General features: G+C 40.0%; 1 protein-coding gene across 5 annotated transcripts in view; it reads right to left on the bottom strand.

Annotated features, from left to right (window-relative positions):
- elmo1 (engulfment and cell motility 1 (ced-12 homolog, C. elegans)) overlaps nucleotides 1–15,140 on the bottom strand; it is a 99,440-nt gene that overhangs the window by 63,244 nt on the left and 21,056 nt on the right. The window contains exon 1 of one of the 5 annotated variants that reach the window (XM_065948024.1): nucleotides 9,890–10,089. The exons of the other annotated variants lie outside the window; for them this stretch is intronic. The gene's annotated coding sequence lies outside the window, so the exon portion shown is untranslated. Of the gene's footprint in view, nucleotides 1–9,889; nucleotides 10,090–15,140 lie in introns of those variants that run through there. 5 annotated transcript variants of the gene reach the window in all.

The raw sequence follows: 15,140 nt of genomic DNA, 5'->3' as shown, positions 1-15,140 counted from the left end.
GCAAGAGTCTGTGCTATGTACAGTAATTACAAAATTTACAGATGTAGACTAAAAAAAGTTATTAGGTATATATGGATGGCTGGATTAATGGGATGCTATAAATATAAATAAATGCTATAAATATAAGTGTATTCTTAGGATTATGATATACAGATTAAGGTGCAGTGAGCATGCTATACTAGTTTACAGATAATATAAAGAATATGGACATATTGTACAGGTCGATAACTTATTGAGGTGCAATATGAAAAGTGCAATATGAAAACTGTATTTCAAAAGGAGAGCGGATAATGTCAGGGGAAAATCTTCTAGGCTAAGTAAAACTGGAGGCAAATGCAATTAACAGAGACTGAACCAGGAAGAACGGAGTGAAAAAGTGAGATAAGTATTGAGCATTTGCTTGACGTTATGTCTCCACTGAGCCACAGAAGTGAGACACTATGAGACTCTAGCAAACAAAACTCATGTTCTCAGTCTTTCACTGGTCAAAACACAAGCTGAATCTGAATCTGTACTTTGAACCCACTATACCCTGGTTACTACACGTAACAATATGCCACAATCTATTTTCACACAAATCTACAGTAAATATCGGACACACAGTCTTGGGGGTCTCCTCCTTGTTTTCTTTCCCTGTGCAGGATTTCTGACAGAAAAAGCCTGGTTGACCTGAAATACTGTTGCTTTCTAAAATAAGCCTGTTAGCAGCATGGTTGAAAAACAGCCAAATCACAGTGTCTCCAAACAACACAGAGGGGAAGCTGGGTAAAGCAACTCATGTGTTTGCACTGCAGGGGGTCTAAAGAAACCCGTCACTGTTCAGTTATCTAGAGGAAAATGTACCTTAAGATATCTCAAAAACCAAGAGAGGAAGGCATCAATAATTCACCCAGTAGCCTGTCTAGAAAGCTCAGATCATCCCAGTTCCTGGTAGAGGAGCCTGTTTACATTTTTTATATCAATTCATAATGCATAAAGACGGGCTCAGATTAATTCCTTGGAGAAACTATTGAGAACAGTAGTCTGAGTGTTGATATATGTCGTATCTGTGCAGGCATAATAGTGAGTGATAAAATACAGACGCAAATTATGTGCTAAAAGAGTGCGTGTTTGATGACCGTGTAGTAGCTTAAAGACAGTTTATGAAATAAGACTGGCCTGGCGTTGTGTGTGAGTCACCCCATAATGATCCACATAGCCTTTATTCAAGGGCCTGTTGCCATGACAGCCGTGCATCAATAGCTCGAGATGTGGATGCTTCTTTTCTTATTTTCCGAAGCGCGTGTCATACTCAAGTCACGTTTGTCACAACAACCCCAAACATGACTCACTCACTGAAATCTGAAGGAGTGTGCTCACTGAAGATTAGAGTGGCTCCGTAACGCATGTTAAATACTCTCTGCGAGACTTTTCCCTGTAGCTGTGTATCTTTCTGTTTCCCTCCTCCTTCATCTCCTCTCTTCAACTCAATGTAAATAATGTTTTGCTTTTGGATATGCAAAGTGATGAATAAGATTTGGAAGAAACAGAAAGTGAGGAAAAACGCTGAGACAAAGACATTTTAACATCAGCATATCCTGCATAGAAGATACCTGTTGGGCTAAATTCTGAAACAAACAAGCACAGCTTTTCGAAATGTAAAAAAAAAAAAAAACAGCCTTTCTATACTTGAGGAAAGAATGTGTGACGAAGTGATTTCTGCGGTTTTATTCTACACTTGATAGCATGTTAGTCATGTTTTCACAGATTAGCACCCTTCTAAACACTGACTGAAGACACTGAGGCAGAGAGAAACTGTCAAGATGCTAACAGCTTCTTAGCTAAGCAATAGGAATGCAGCTTGAGGGATATAAATGTCAAGTCTGTAGAACTCCGTCCGTTGCTTAAGACTGAAATATCTCCACATCAACTGAATGGAGTGTCATGAAATTTGGTACAGGCGTTTATGTTCCCCTCAGGTTAAATTGTCATAACTTTGGTGATCATGTGACTTTTCCTCCCCCTCGTCTTTGAGTTTGACATTTGTAGTTTTAAGAGTAATGTCTCGACACATTTTGAATGGATAGTGTTGAAACTTATTTCATACATTCATGTCCCTCTTTTAGTTTTTACATTAGCCTCCGCTGCACATTGTGTGTGATGTTAGTAAGTGAATGTTAGCATGCTGCATGCTAATCTAAAATTGTTATGAAGTAATTGCATATGCTAGACTTAAACGCTAAATTTGACCCTTTATTTTTCTGGACACAAGTATAGATTATCCATGTGTGGAGAGATGCTCAGCAAGATTGTTCCTGCTGCCATACAAGCTTTATTCACAACAAGAAATAATTGCTTTGCTTTTAATGCACCTTCTGCAGGGAAAAAAAACCTTCTTGAGGACAAATCGATCTCTGAATCCATCAACTATCTGATGACAATCAAGCCTTTGGTATTTTTTTTTATTTTTTATTGCGGTGAGTCAATATTGAGTATCTCGGCCAAGATTTCCTCTTTGACCCACATTGTACAGTCCAGCTACCAACCTGAGACACAATAATGGTGTTGGACATATGAGACAGTTCATCTATATAACCCTAAAACTTCATATAAATGCAAAATGTAAGTGAATTTCAACCCATAAAAAGTAAATGTAAAGCGCATCCAGGTTTTGAGCTAAATGCAAAATGCTTCCTACAGGCAGCATGATATGGTTGTTGGTTCAATAGATCTCATTTCAACTCTTAAAAAGAACAAACCTTAAAGATCAAACAGATTTTTGATTACAGCTTTTCTGACCTTCTTACTGCTCATGTATCTTAAACTTTAAGGCCACTTTCACATGAAGTTCAGTGGATTCAGTGGTGAAGTTGCAACATTGTAGCATTTTTGATTTGGTTCGGTTTGCTTTCACACTGCACTTTGTCAAGCGCAGCAAAGCGTGTCATATGATGTGTACTGTAGCCACCCGCCACTAGTTAGGGCTGTAGCTCCAGTCAGTGGCTACTGCAATCCACCCTAATGCTGCACTATGACCGGAAAGTAAAGCACTGGACAGTGGAAGAATGGCATCACGTAGTGTGGTGCAGTATTTTGATCTATGAGATGGAGCTAAGTTATATGTCAGCTGTGTCAGGTTAAATTAGCATATCGACCGGAGTAATGTGTAACCACATAAGTAAGGCATCCTCAGGCATGTGGATGATCAACTGCGAGAAGGAGTGAAGGCTGTAGTTGTTAGCAATGCTAACATTAGCCATACTCTGCAAACCTATTTGACATCGTTTAACAATGGCCAAATTCAACCCACAATCCACTGCTTTTTAAAGGGAAGTCTGGTGCACTTGGAAGTGAAACGAGACCCAAGTTTTTAAGCCGAAATGTAGGTAAATGCATTCCATCCAAGGGAAATTAAGAAAAAAAATAGCTCTGAAAAGATGAAGACCAAAGATGTGTTCGAAGACAATAAACACGCCTTTATGTTTACTGTGAAGAGAGCTGATGTGTGTGTCTTTGTGTGTCTTTTCTGAGCACCTTATCATCTTCTGAGAACTCTAGGTGACTCACAGGAGGCCGGCCTTGAGGATTATTGATTGGACACAATCAAACACACCAGGATACACACCTATCTCACTGCTGACAGGCGCGGTAAATCCCTTGAAAATGGGCTCCGATGTAATTGAGAGAAACGAAAGGTGTAACACATGCACACACAGGAGCAGGACAAACGGTCTAACATTCATTTGATCAGGGTACTAAACCCGGTTTAGTGGATTGTGAGTGAATGAGTAGTTATTTCTGTTTCTGCTAGAGGGTTCAACAAGCTAACAGAACTTCCTTCATTCATCTGTTCATTTTTTTCTCCACCACATCTGACTTGTTCATTCTTTTATGACTCTCTTCTACTTTTCCTTTTCATGTCCTTTTTCACTCAGAACATATTACTTTGTAAAATCAGTCCAAAAGAATATAAAGCATCCAAAGAAAAGCATGCAACAGAACCGATGTACGGTACTGTGTTCTTTATCTCATTTAAAGCACCTTTAAAATCATCCATTAGTTTATTTGCACTTATTTTTTGTATACCGTGAAGACCATCAAACCTCTATAGGTTAACTGGGCTCTATTCCATCAAGGTATTGTAATCTGTGTGTGTGTGTATGTGTTCAGTTAATCTGTCTTCAAGTGCTCGCCCACCTGCTGTAACCAGAGAGGCATGTGCCGCTGGGTTCACAGTGGCCAGAATTCCTCAGGATTAGCTCCAAAAGAGTGAAGACATTTTTTTTTTTTTTTTTAAATCTCATGTTACCCACAAGAACGTGTGATCTGATCTGCAGCCAGCAGTTGAAACTTAGAGAACAAAACCATCAATAAATAGATGAGAGAGAGGGCAAGAGGAGGAAAAACAGAGGAAGAGAGGAGGCCTGTGATTTGTTTGGGCAGCAGAGGAGTGCCAGGTTTCACCTCAATAATTCATGATGTGTAATGTGAGGGTCTCACAGTCTGCAGAGGGAGGAGGGAGGGAGAAAAAAAAAGAGAGGAGAAAGGAAGGTGAGAAATGCAAGTGAACATGATGAGACAGAAAATGAGGTAATTAAGACTAAAGGAAGACAGACACAGACAGTTCACATGGACTAATGATGTTAAAAGTTGATCATATGAAGATGAAGGGAATGTAGTCTGGAGTTGAAGGTCAACGAAACAGAGGATGGAAAAGTAAGATAGACGGAAGTGAGAGTAGAAAGATGATGCAAAAGCAAGCTAGAAAGAGGGTTACAGAAATCAAAAGACATACAGCAGTGTATCAAGAAGTGTCAGAGAGTGAAACTTTACCATACCATGAAAAAAAACACAAGATTTCAATGATACCAGCACTTCTATCATTTATGGTTTTTCATTTTTCAATACCCTTGCTGTATTTTCCTTTACCGATTCCCTCATGAAAGGCCAACAAATGTTACAGTCAACAACGGTTTTGATAAAGATTTGTACAGCAGTTGGTAACATTTAGATTTTCTTAGCCTGCCTCCATGGCATTTATGTAAACATAACAAGGGGTTTGACAAATTATCAATTTACTGATATATAATCAGTTTCGAGACAAAACAGTTATCAGCTTTCTTAGTGAAGTGACACCACAAACTCCTTTTTCCTCTCCATACAGACTCCTTATTGCAAAATTCAAGCAGCTTAGATGCACTACTTTGACGTTGTCGTTTCGCAATGTGCAACTGTCAGAAACACTTGCTCTTTATAAATTTAATAAAAAAGCTCAGAGGCATACAATACCAATGGACCGGGCAATGAGAAACTGGTACTAGATTCCAGATTCCTATCCCTCCTAAAAACTGGAAGAGAAACCAAGAACAACTTGTCTGAGAATTAGCCACAGAAAGCTGTGAAGCACATTATTCAGTGTTAAACCAAAGTTAAATAAACAACTTCGCTCACAAGTTTTATTATGCAATTCATGGCATTTAGCTTTATTTCTCCCACAAACTCTACTAAAAAAAAAATCATTCAACAACTTAATTGCATGTCACGGCTGTCAAAAATTTTAATTAAAACATCCCTGCATAATGTGGTGAAAAAATGAGCTTGTTTGCTGTATTAAAGAGATTGTTTTTTACACTTTGAAGTAAGTTTTGATTCAAACTTTTTCAGGACTCATTGGTGAAGACAGAGAGAGGAGACACACAGATTGAGGCTTGGAGGCTTGAATAAGAAGGGAACTATGATCCCAGTAAAACAAATACTTTCCTGCAGATCCCTCCTGGAACTTTATAAGCAGCCTGATGGTGTGAGAGGACATGAGGCAGCAGCTTTGACAGACAATGTGTGGTCAACCTGCACTCAGCCATGACACACCTCTGACTTTGAAATACAGAAAAGACAAGAAACACTTTATCCTCACTAAGTCCAGATTTAAAAATGTGGTTATTATTGTGATAGGCTTTTGACACTTAATTTGGAGCAGTCACTCCAGGCCTGACGCAAACTCAACAGCGCACTTCAGACCACCTGTGGCATCTCCCCGAGTCATTTTGACACCTGACACACACATATGTGACAAACAACAAAGTCATCCTACCAAAGCCTCTCTCCTCCTGTATCATCAGTTTTCCACAACAGCTGGATTTCATAAACTTCATTTGCTTCTTGTTTTGCTCTCAAGTGTTTGTGCACAAATTACATCATAATGTCAAACACATGTTAGAAATGTATGTTCCCTTGTCAATTTTGTGTTGTCTTTGGTGGCTAGTTCAGTTCTTGGTTTTCAGCTAAAAAATGTTTTGCAGCTGCTCCGGTCAGAAAACATATTTGGCTTTCAATCAAGAAAACACTCGGTGTGTAATGTTCTACCGTCCTAAAATCACTGCAAAGGAAGCTCCTTTTCTAACAGCCCTGTCCCTTATTATCATCCCCTCAACTGAAAGTCAACCTTTGAAAAGGCAACACATACAGAAAGTGTAAAGTCTAACACGCATTTTTTTTTTATTCCATTTTGTTTTCAACTCTGATCACTGTAATCTTCCAGCTCCAACTTCTTCTTCACTAAGCTACTGATTCAACGTCACGTATCTCAGCTTAAAAAACAGTTTAAAAAACCAACAAGCATGAAATGAATGGAAACCTCAACCTCCTGTAGTACACCTCATATGCAGCTATCTTGATCTCTGTGCTTGTGTCACACACAAAATAGTCCAGCAGTTAATCAAGAAACCCTGACTCACTCTGAAAACGGGAATAAATGTGTTTTAGGGTAGTCAGACTGAAATTGTACGGGTTTGAGAACATTTCAATCTATTATTGTCATAATAAGCATCAGCAAGTAATCCAATTTGGAGGGAAAAGCATGCTAACAATAACAAAAAAAGGCTTCTTTTATGCACATGCCAAGACGCATGCAGAAGCACAAGGCCAACCTGTCAATCAAAACACTTCTCTTGGACTAAAAATTAATCCTCTTAAACTTCCACATCCAGCAGCTAAAGCGCTCATGTGCTTAGAGTGAATGTGTGACATCAAGTTAACAGTATAACGTGCATATTGACTACAGAGTGTAAAGTTTGACTCAACTACCATATATGCAGACATCTGTGTGTGTGTGTGTGTGTGTGTGTGTGTGTGTGTGTGTGTGTGTGTGTGTGTGTGTGTGTGTGTGTGTGTGTGTGTGTGTGTGTGTGTGTGTGTGTTAACCTATGCGCTGGATGGATTTCAAAAGGACCCCTTCTAGCTCCTCATCTGATGACTTTACAAAGAGCACGCCTAGCCACAGGGGCCTCTGCCTGTGTGTGTGTGTGTGTGTGTGTGTGTGTGTGTGTGGGGTTGTTTTTTATAGACTACAAAAAGAGCACCATCCTTTATCTGAGAGCTCAGACAAAAGCCAATGACACAGAGGAAGATGTGAGAGAGGGACTGAGTTATTGTTGCTTCGAGCATGACGCCTTCTCACACCAACAAGTCACACACACACCCACACACCCACACACACACACACACAGGCCACAGGATGGTCATGTTACACCCCTTAAGGAAAGGTGTGTGCATTTCAAAAATACTAACAGAGACAAACACACACAAGTAACTAAACACCAATTTTGAAGTAGGGATTTATTGCCCTCTTTGGTTCAAAGTTTCAAGGTTGATTGAACTCTGGCCACACCTAGCAGTGATGTCATGGAACCCTGACACAACATGGACACAGGTTTGTGTGTTCAGTTCAAGCCTCATTTAAACTGAAACAAGGATCCCATTCCTCTATCTAAAGAAAACTTTCAACAAAACAAAACTGCAACATTAAGCAAGTTATGACTGTTTTTTAATTGACAAAAGTCATACAAGTCGACATTTTCTCAGCAAGTTTTTTTTCAAATAATCTGACCTTCTAATTCATTCTCACCAACACTAGTGCTTTAATTAGAATGTTTTGAACAAACAGCACATTCCTTATTGCTCCTTGGAGCTTGGAGCCCTGCATGTGACTAATGGATGCTACCGGGTAACTTAAGTGTCCATGGGCGGTTCTAGGCAGGGGCCAACAGGGGCCAGTGCCCCTGTAACACTGATCTTGGTCCCCCCTGTGGCCACCCCTCCAAAAGGAAGAGCCCCCCTAATAACACACAGGAATTTGACTCAACAACCGGACTCACATTCTAGTATTGAATACTGTTACTGAAACAAATATAAATCATGGTATTCAATGATGTGTGCTATTATTTGCCATAATATATATACATTTTTTAAAGCGATCATCTTTATCTTTTTTTTCACCTGGGTTTAATGTTCCCCTCTGACAAAACAACTGGCCCCAGTTTGGCCCCCTCAGTAAAAGTGGTCTAGAACCGCCACTGTGTCATATGTTGAAGATTTGGGACGCATACCTATCATTCTTAGTTGGCGATTTAGGAGTGAAACATCTTGCACTTGCAAAAGGTGAAAGCTTAAACTCTTTATCCATTTCTTTATTCCAACCATATATTAGCTCTATTATCTATAATGTCTATACAACTGTTATCCATGTTGCAGGACTTTCCATCCCAACAAGGTTGAGGTGATAAAGTTGACTTATTGTGCTGGAAGTTTAGTTTGGATAAATTCTTAAATTCTACTCCACAATATTTCCACTTCCTCACTGGAAACTGTAGCAGTAACCTTTGGAATAGATTCCTTTGGTTGGGGGGAAATTAAAACAGGAACACACCATCGTCCTAAGAGCACAACACCACACCACACTAAGAATCTTAAAAATGCAACTATGGTATGCCCAATCCTTAGCAGACATATACACAAAGACACACACAACACCAAGCCCACAGGAAACACTGCTGGCTCTAAGACAAAGGGCTGACAGATCAGCTACAAATAAAGGAGAAGGACAAAAGGAAACGGGGGAAGGCTGGGGTCAGGGTTTTGAAATATGACTTGACGACTCAACCAAAGGAGGAAGTGTCGTCTGCTCTTTAAGACTTGACATGCATTAAAACCAAGAAAACTCTCAGACGAGAAATGTTCCCCACAAAGAGATAAGGACTTAATTCGAACATAGTCTTTAGGTGAATAAAACTTTTTTCATTGACTTTGCTAGCTGGCGTCTCTCTGTGTGACAATTGCAGAGACTGTGTTCCCCTGGTTGTCACTGAACTGCTGCAACCAGGATATCCTGTCAAACGTTGGTACCTGCAGCTCGTAACAACTGTCAGGCTTAGCAACCCCCCCCCCCCCAATGTTCACATGGAGAATGAGTGAAGCATGGAGCTACAGAGTAATGCTGAACAAGGTACAAGCCTAGCATAAATAGCATTTTGCGAGCAGAGCAAGCATGCAATTTGATGTAAACAAGTGAGTCAGAAACAATTAGTGGTGCTTGGATGGCAGTTTGCAAACCCAGATATTCAAAACATGGGAACATTTAAGGACACAAAAAAGAAGACACTTTTTAGAGGGTTAGAAAAAAACAATAAGACCAAAATGCAGGCACATAACTAATCCATATTGTGAAGGAATTAAGTAATATCCCCAAGAAATGAATTTTGGATGCAGCAGATTTATCAGCTGTATAATAATGCTCTTTCTACAGTATATAAATAAATAATAATACCGCCACCACAATTCCATCTCACCCCCCAAACCATGAGGCCACAATTGTCTTCAAACACATCCGTCCTTTGACATTTCCATTCTTCACTGGCTAAGATGTGGGGAAAAAAACAGTCCCATCTTGAATCAGCCTACAAGCATGTACCCAGACACTCACTGCTCCAGACTGCTAACATCTAACCACAATGTTTTACCCACTGGTGACACACTGGAGGGGAGGCAGGAGGGCGCACATGAGCCACACCCTGAGGCCTTTTGCATCCTGTGTCGCGTGTAGAGGAAAAAACAGTGTTAAGATGAGAGGACTCACCCAGAAAAGAACCAACAGGCTCTGTAGTTTCTTCTTCTCTGAGTCAACCAGCTTAAATTAGAATGAAAAAGGAAGCTCTTTTCCAACAACGGCTAGTCTGAGTCTCTGTCTACAGGCAAACTGCCTTCAGCATCATAATCCATAGACAAAGACTTCACAACAGTTTGTGCAGTGCTGCGCCTTGGGCAAAAACTGAAACGACCAAGAGAGTGCTGAGAGCACAGAAGGAGGAAGTAGGCGTTTGTCGAGAAAAGAGGAAACAGGTCTATCACAGAAAAAAGCGGTAAAATTCAAAGATAGGACGACAGCGAGCCGAAGCTGAGAACTAGTGTTGAGTTGACATCACAGGAAAATGAAGAAAAAATGCTCCAAAATGCCCCATGCTTATTACACCTGTAACATGTTTTTTTTGTAAAAAGAAGAAAAAATGTGTCGATAAAAGAGCTTTACTGATGATACAGGTGGGTTTGTTAGCTTTTGTACAGGACCAGACTATTTCCCCCGACTAAGCTAAGCTAACCAGTTTATGACTTATACTTTAAATACCTGGACTAATATGAAAGTGGTGTCTATCTTATCATCTTATTCTCTGCAAGAAGATACATTTAAATGTAGTTTTTTTTTTTTTTTTTACAGAATGTTGAACTAAATGATAAACTTCTCAATTTCTTCAAATAGACACAAATCCAAGTGTCAGTCCTGCTACAGCCAATTTGGATTCTATCTGGCATTCAACAGCGCTGTCCACTGACAGCCAGAATGTAGACAAACATAGCACACGCTTTCACTTCTCCCACTGATGCAACAGAGGCAGAGCGGTCCATAACCAGTGCCAACAGTGAGTCACATGTTTTACACTGCCACAAAAGACTCAAGAGCTGAGAGGCTAAGTGCCTAAAAATGAAACATTTAACTGTCCAAGCAGAGCGATGACATCTTCATTTCAAACTGAGAGCTCCACCAGCCGTCTGTGCAACTGGGACACAAAAAAACAGATGTTTACTCCACCCAGGCTGAGGTCAACTTTGGTTCGCAGGATCCTCGTAAATGCAGACTTTGGGGACCTAGAGTTCTGATTTGACCTCCCTTAGAGCACTTAAGTAGGAAAACATTTTATTTAAGCAACCAGTAAAATCTAAAAACCTTGTAAAGAGAGTTTTTGTCATATGATTCGCTGAGTAAATTAGACAAAGACGAGTTATGTGGGGGTGCTTTTTTTTTTTGCGCCATGAGACCTGAGGAAGTGAAAACAGTTAAGAGGACCTTTGTCGCTAATTCTTTCTTGCAAGGAAGCTAAGAATACCTCTTATGATTTAAAACCCAAGTGTCTGTCAGGGAAGTACAGTCTGCTGAGTCAGATTGCTCACTCAGGACTCTGCCATGTCAACGCTTTAATGATCTCTCCAAACCATCTCAGCTCCCTTATAAACAGCCTGCCTAATTATGCTTTCTCTCAGCAAGACTGAGCCATTAAGGGTGCTGTATTGCAGCCGCACCTTTCAAATCCCTCAGGCCTGGAACACACTAAAAGATTTTTTTAATCTTGAACCATTTTGAAAATGTGAGCGACCCCACACATGACGACAAATCAAGATAGATTGACAGTTCAGCTCTTATAGTGTGTGGTGTGCAACGAGACGACCATCTCAGCACACCACACACTAAATATGTGTGTAAATATTGAACACGTTTAATATTTACGATTTCAAATCGGGGAGGCCCTGATCGTCTTACGAGCAGATCGGGGAGGGTAAAAAACCCTCTTAACACAACTCACACCACAGGAGAATCTGGCAAGATAAGCTTTGGATCCATCAGATAGTCGGGCCTTTGCTGACTTTGGTCAGTAGGGGGGGAATCGGGCCCAAAATCTGGCCGATTATCTTGTTGTGTGTACTCCGCTTAGATACAGCAGATACAAGCTTCATTTATTAAAATATAAATGTTTTAATAACAAATCACAGTGCAAAAGTGGCCCAATAGTGTTATCTGTGTTTAGAGAGGTTTCAAGATGTTTTGCAGGAAACCATTGGCATCTACTGTGAGAAAATTAAATTCCAGTTCAACACAGCTGTTCTTCTTCATGATCAAGGATCAAACAGCCAAGGGCTAACAGCCACCTTTTAGTCCCACAAGTGTTAAGCTGTTGACATTTATATTTTTGTTGTTGAATACATAGTCCTTTTTAGAGCTACTAAAAGTGGTTTGTAATTATGACCTGGTGCTCTTAAAGTGTAACCTTAAACAGACTTAGAGTGTCTGGCTGGGTTGGTAGAGGTATTTAGCCTTAGTATGCGAGGCTGATTGTGTTGAAAGGTGTTTGCTGGCAAAAAAAGAAAAAGCAAAACATATCCGCTTGATGCTGGCTCCAAAAAGACCCGGCAGTCTCATACACACCCCAGATTAAAATGTCCAATTTGGCAGCTGAACAGAACACATTTAGAACCTGGTACAAAAATAATTTTGGGCTTATTAGTTAATGTCTTTATGAGCACACACTGTACAGGGGGTGAAATGATTTCACCCGTTTTGATTTTAGTATACAGGTTATGCTTAATAAGAGGCGTGACGGATCTGACCGCAAGCAACTACGGTGTTGCGTTTTGTCAGGAAGCTTAAGACCCGTCTCAGCTCCCGCTCTTTGTTCGTCATTAGGTTGTCCAAAAGTTTGATACAGTCAGTATTTTCATTATGGAAACCGCCACAGATAGGCTTCCAAAACGGCCCTTCAGAAACCAAAGGGTGACGTCAGTCAGGCTTCGTCCATTATAATTTACAGTCTTTGCTTCTATAAACACAGAAGCTTTAACTTTGGTTGTCAAAAGAAGTGATTTGAAAGAGATTGTTTAGCTTGACATGTTACTTGTATCCTGAAGATTTGCTTTGCTTGTATAAACCTATTTTTTAAGCATATTTTAGGGGTGTAACCATTGACAGAGGTTGCGGTTTGGTTCATATCTCAGGTTTGGGGTCACAGTTTGATGCACGTTTGGTTCAACAGTAGAAAGAAAAAAAACCTCTCAGATGCATTATTGTAGGTAGTGCAAGTTAGAGTTTTTTTTCCATCTATTGTTCTTTAGAACTACCTGTGATAGTTGGTGAAGCCTGTATTAAACATGATGAGGAAAACTAAACAAAACGATGCAAAATAAAAAAAGAAATAGAGAAATGAATGACATTAGAGCCTGGCTTATTTTAACACGGGACGGGACATGGCAACGATGCTTGAATGCTTTTAATACACACTTAGAGCTGAAGTCCTCTACTACTGCATATGCGTGCCATAGCATTAAAAATGGAGTAGCTACAGAAATGTATTTGGCCCTCTCTGCTGTCACATCCAGATGCCTTTTCAAAACAGCAGGGTTAGTTGTTGTTTCTTTTTCCTAGCTTCTGGGATTAGCACATCTGGATGATGCCATCTAATATTGATTAGCATGTTCAATGTGTTTCCAGTGACATACAGCACTGTGTATCTGACGTTTCCCCACACAGAGGATTTTAAGAGGCAGGCGGGTCTTATAGCTCTGCCGTTCCATCTTGCTACCATATATTCTTCTTCATGTGTGTTTTTTGTGTCTGCTTCTTCTTCTTTGTATGTTTAATAGCAGCAGTTACGAGCACTTCCCACCTGGATTGGAGGGTGGATACTGCCATGTGTGATTGCCTTTTTTTCCCCAATCAGAGGCTATTCATCAGATGACTACAGGCACCGAACCATGATGGTACAGAGGCAAATACAAATACTGTTACACCACCTATCATTTTATGTAGTAAAGGAATTAATGTTGATAAAAATAACATAAATAAATGATAAAATCCTATTTCTTGTCTCGTTTACAAACCAGCATATCAGCGGAAACAATAGGCCTCCTTGTTCTAAAATGTGTTATTTATTTATTTGACTATGATTAGCCAGCGCGGGCTCTGACCCTTTTTTACATTACTACATGTTGGTTTTTTATCAATCATTTAAAATCAGAGCTTATGGTTACGCTCATCTCTAAATGGCTCTGGATGAGAGCCTCAGCGGAAACCCCAAAAAGTAAAATGTCAATGCAGATGATGAATAATAATATCAGACAGGTGTTGACGTCATTCAGTGGATGGGTGTTTCATAACTCCTTTTTTTTTTTTTTTTTTTTTTTATTCACAGATTTTCTTTTCCACTTTTCAAACAAAAAATGAATCTTCACATTTCCACAGTTCACTTGAAGAGGAGGTTGTAAGGCAAAGATAATTCCACCACACCGCAGGGGATCATCTATTATTCAAAACCACATCCAAATTCATTCCACTTGAAGAGGGGCAACAAGCTTTACTTGTGATCATCAAACTCCAGTAGTTATCCAGAATTTGAAATAGCATGTGGTGGTTGTAAACAACGAGAAAGGCTGGGCCATATGTTTTGGTCTCCAAATAGCACATCGCCTTACAAACAGCACCTCACACACAAGAAGCTGTACGATCACACAATATCCTGCTTCCACGAACAACACAAGCTCTCAAAACAGAACATCTCCTTTGGCCGTGATCACCGCTGCCTGTGGCTGGCTGCTAAGTTAACATATGCTAGTTATCTTTAGACAAATGAACAAACACAAGCTATTAGCCTGCGGAAACAGAGACCCGGCATTTCCGCAATGAGTAGAAAACTGAAAGGAGGCAGACTTCCTGCTGGGGGAGACCAAAGAGGAAGTCTGAACTGCATTAGTTTTACAGAGGGATGACCTGTAATTTAATTATCACAGGTCAGATGTGGTAACAGCTAAAACCAGATCTACAGCATCAGTACATATCCTGTAATGTGTGATTACATTCAAGAGAAGTGCATCCTAAACACTTTCATGAGAGCATTGGCTTTTTCTATACACTGTATGGCTTTACTTCCCTCCTTTATTTTTCTGCACAAAACAAAGAAGTTAAGAACAGGAAAATGATGTTTTTTTTATTTAACTGTCTGCAGTGGACAAAACCACAGAGGCAAAGTTAATTGGTACACAACCTGCAAGCTACAGCAGCTACTTAATTGGTCCAAATACTCCCAGGTCTATCTTCCTGCAGGAAATGTCAAGTGTAGTTACACTGTTAGTTGGGTCCCACATGCCCACGGCTGGTGCGACTATTCTCTTATTAGTTTAAAATAATAATAATAGCATGGTGACACAGGCTAATGTGCTGCGGACTCCTCTTTTGCCTCGCAGTAGTTTTACGCCGCTAAAGTTCAGAAATTAGGTAAACCTGCAGGAGT

Source organism: Labrus bergylta, chromosome 19 (genome assembly GCF_963930695.1).
Source record: "Labrus bergylta chromosome 19, fLabBer1.1, whole genome shotgun sequence".
Taxonomy (NCBI): domain Eukaryota; kingdom Metazoa; phylum Chordata; class Actinopteri; order Labriformes; family Labridae; genus Labrus; species Labrus bergylta.
The sequence above is the reverse complement of the archived record's forward strand: the minus strand, read 5'-3'. Positions and strand labels throughout refer to the sequence as shown.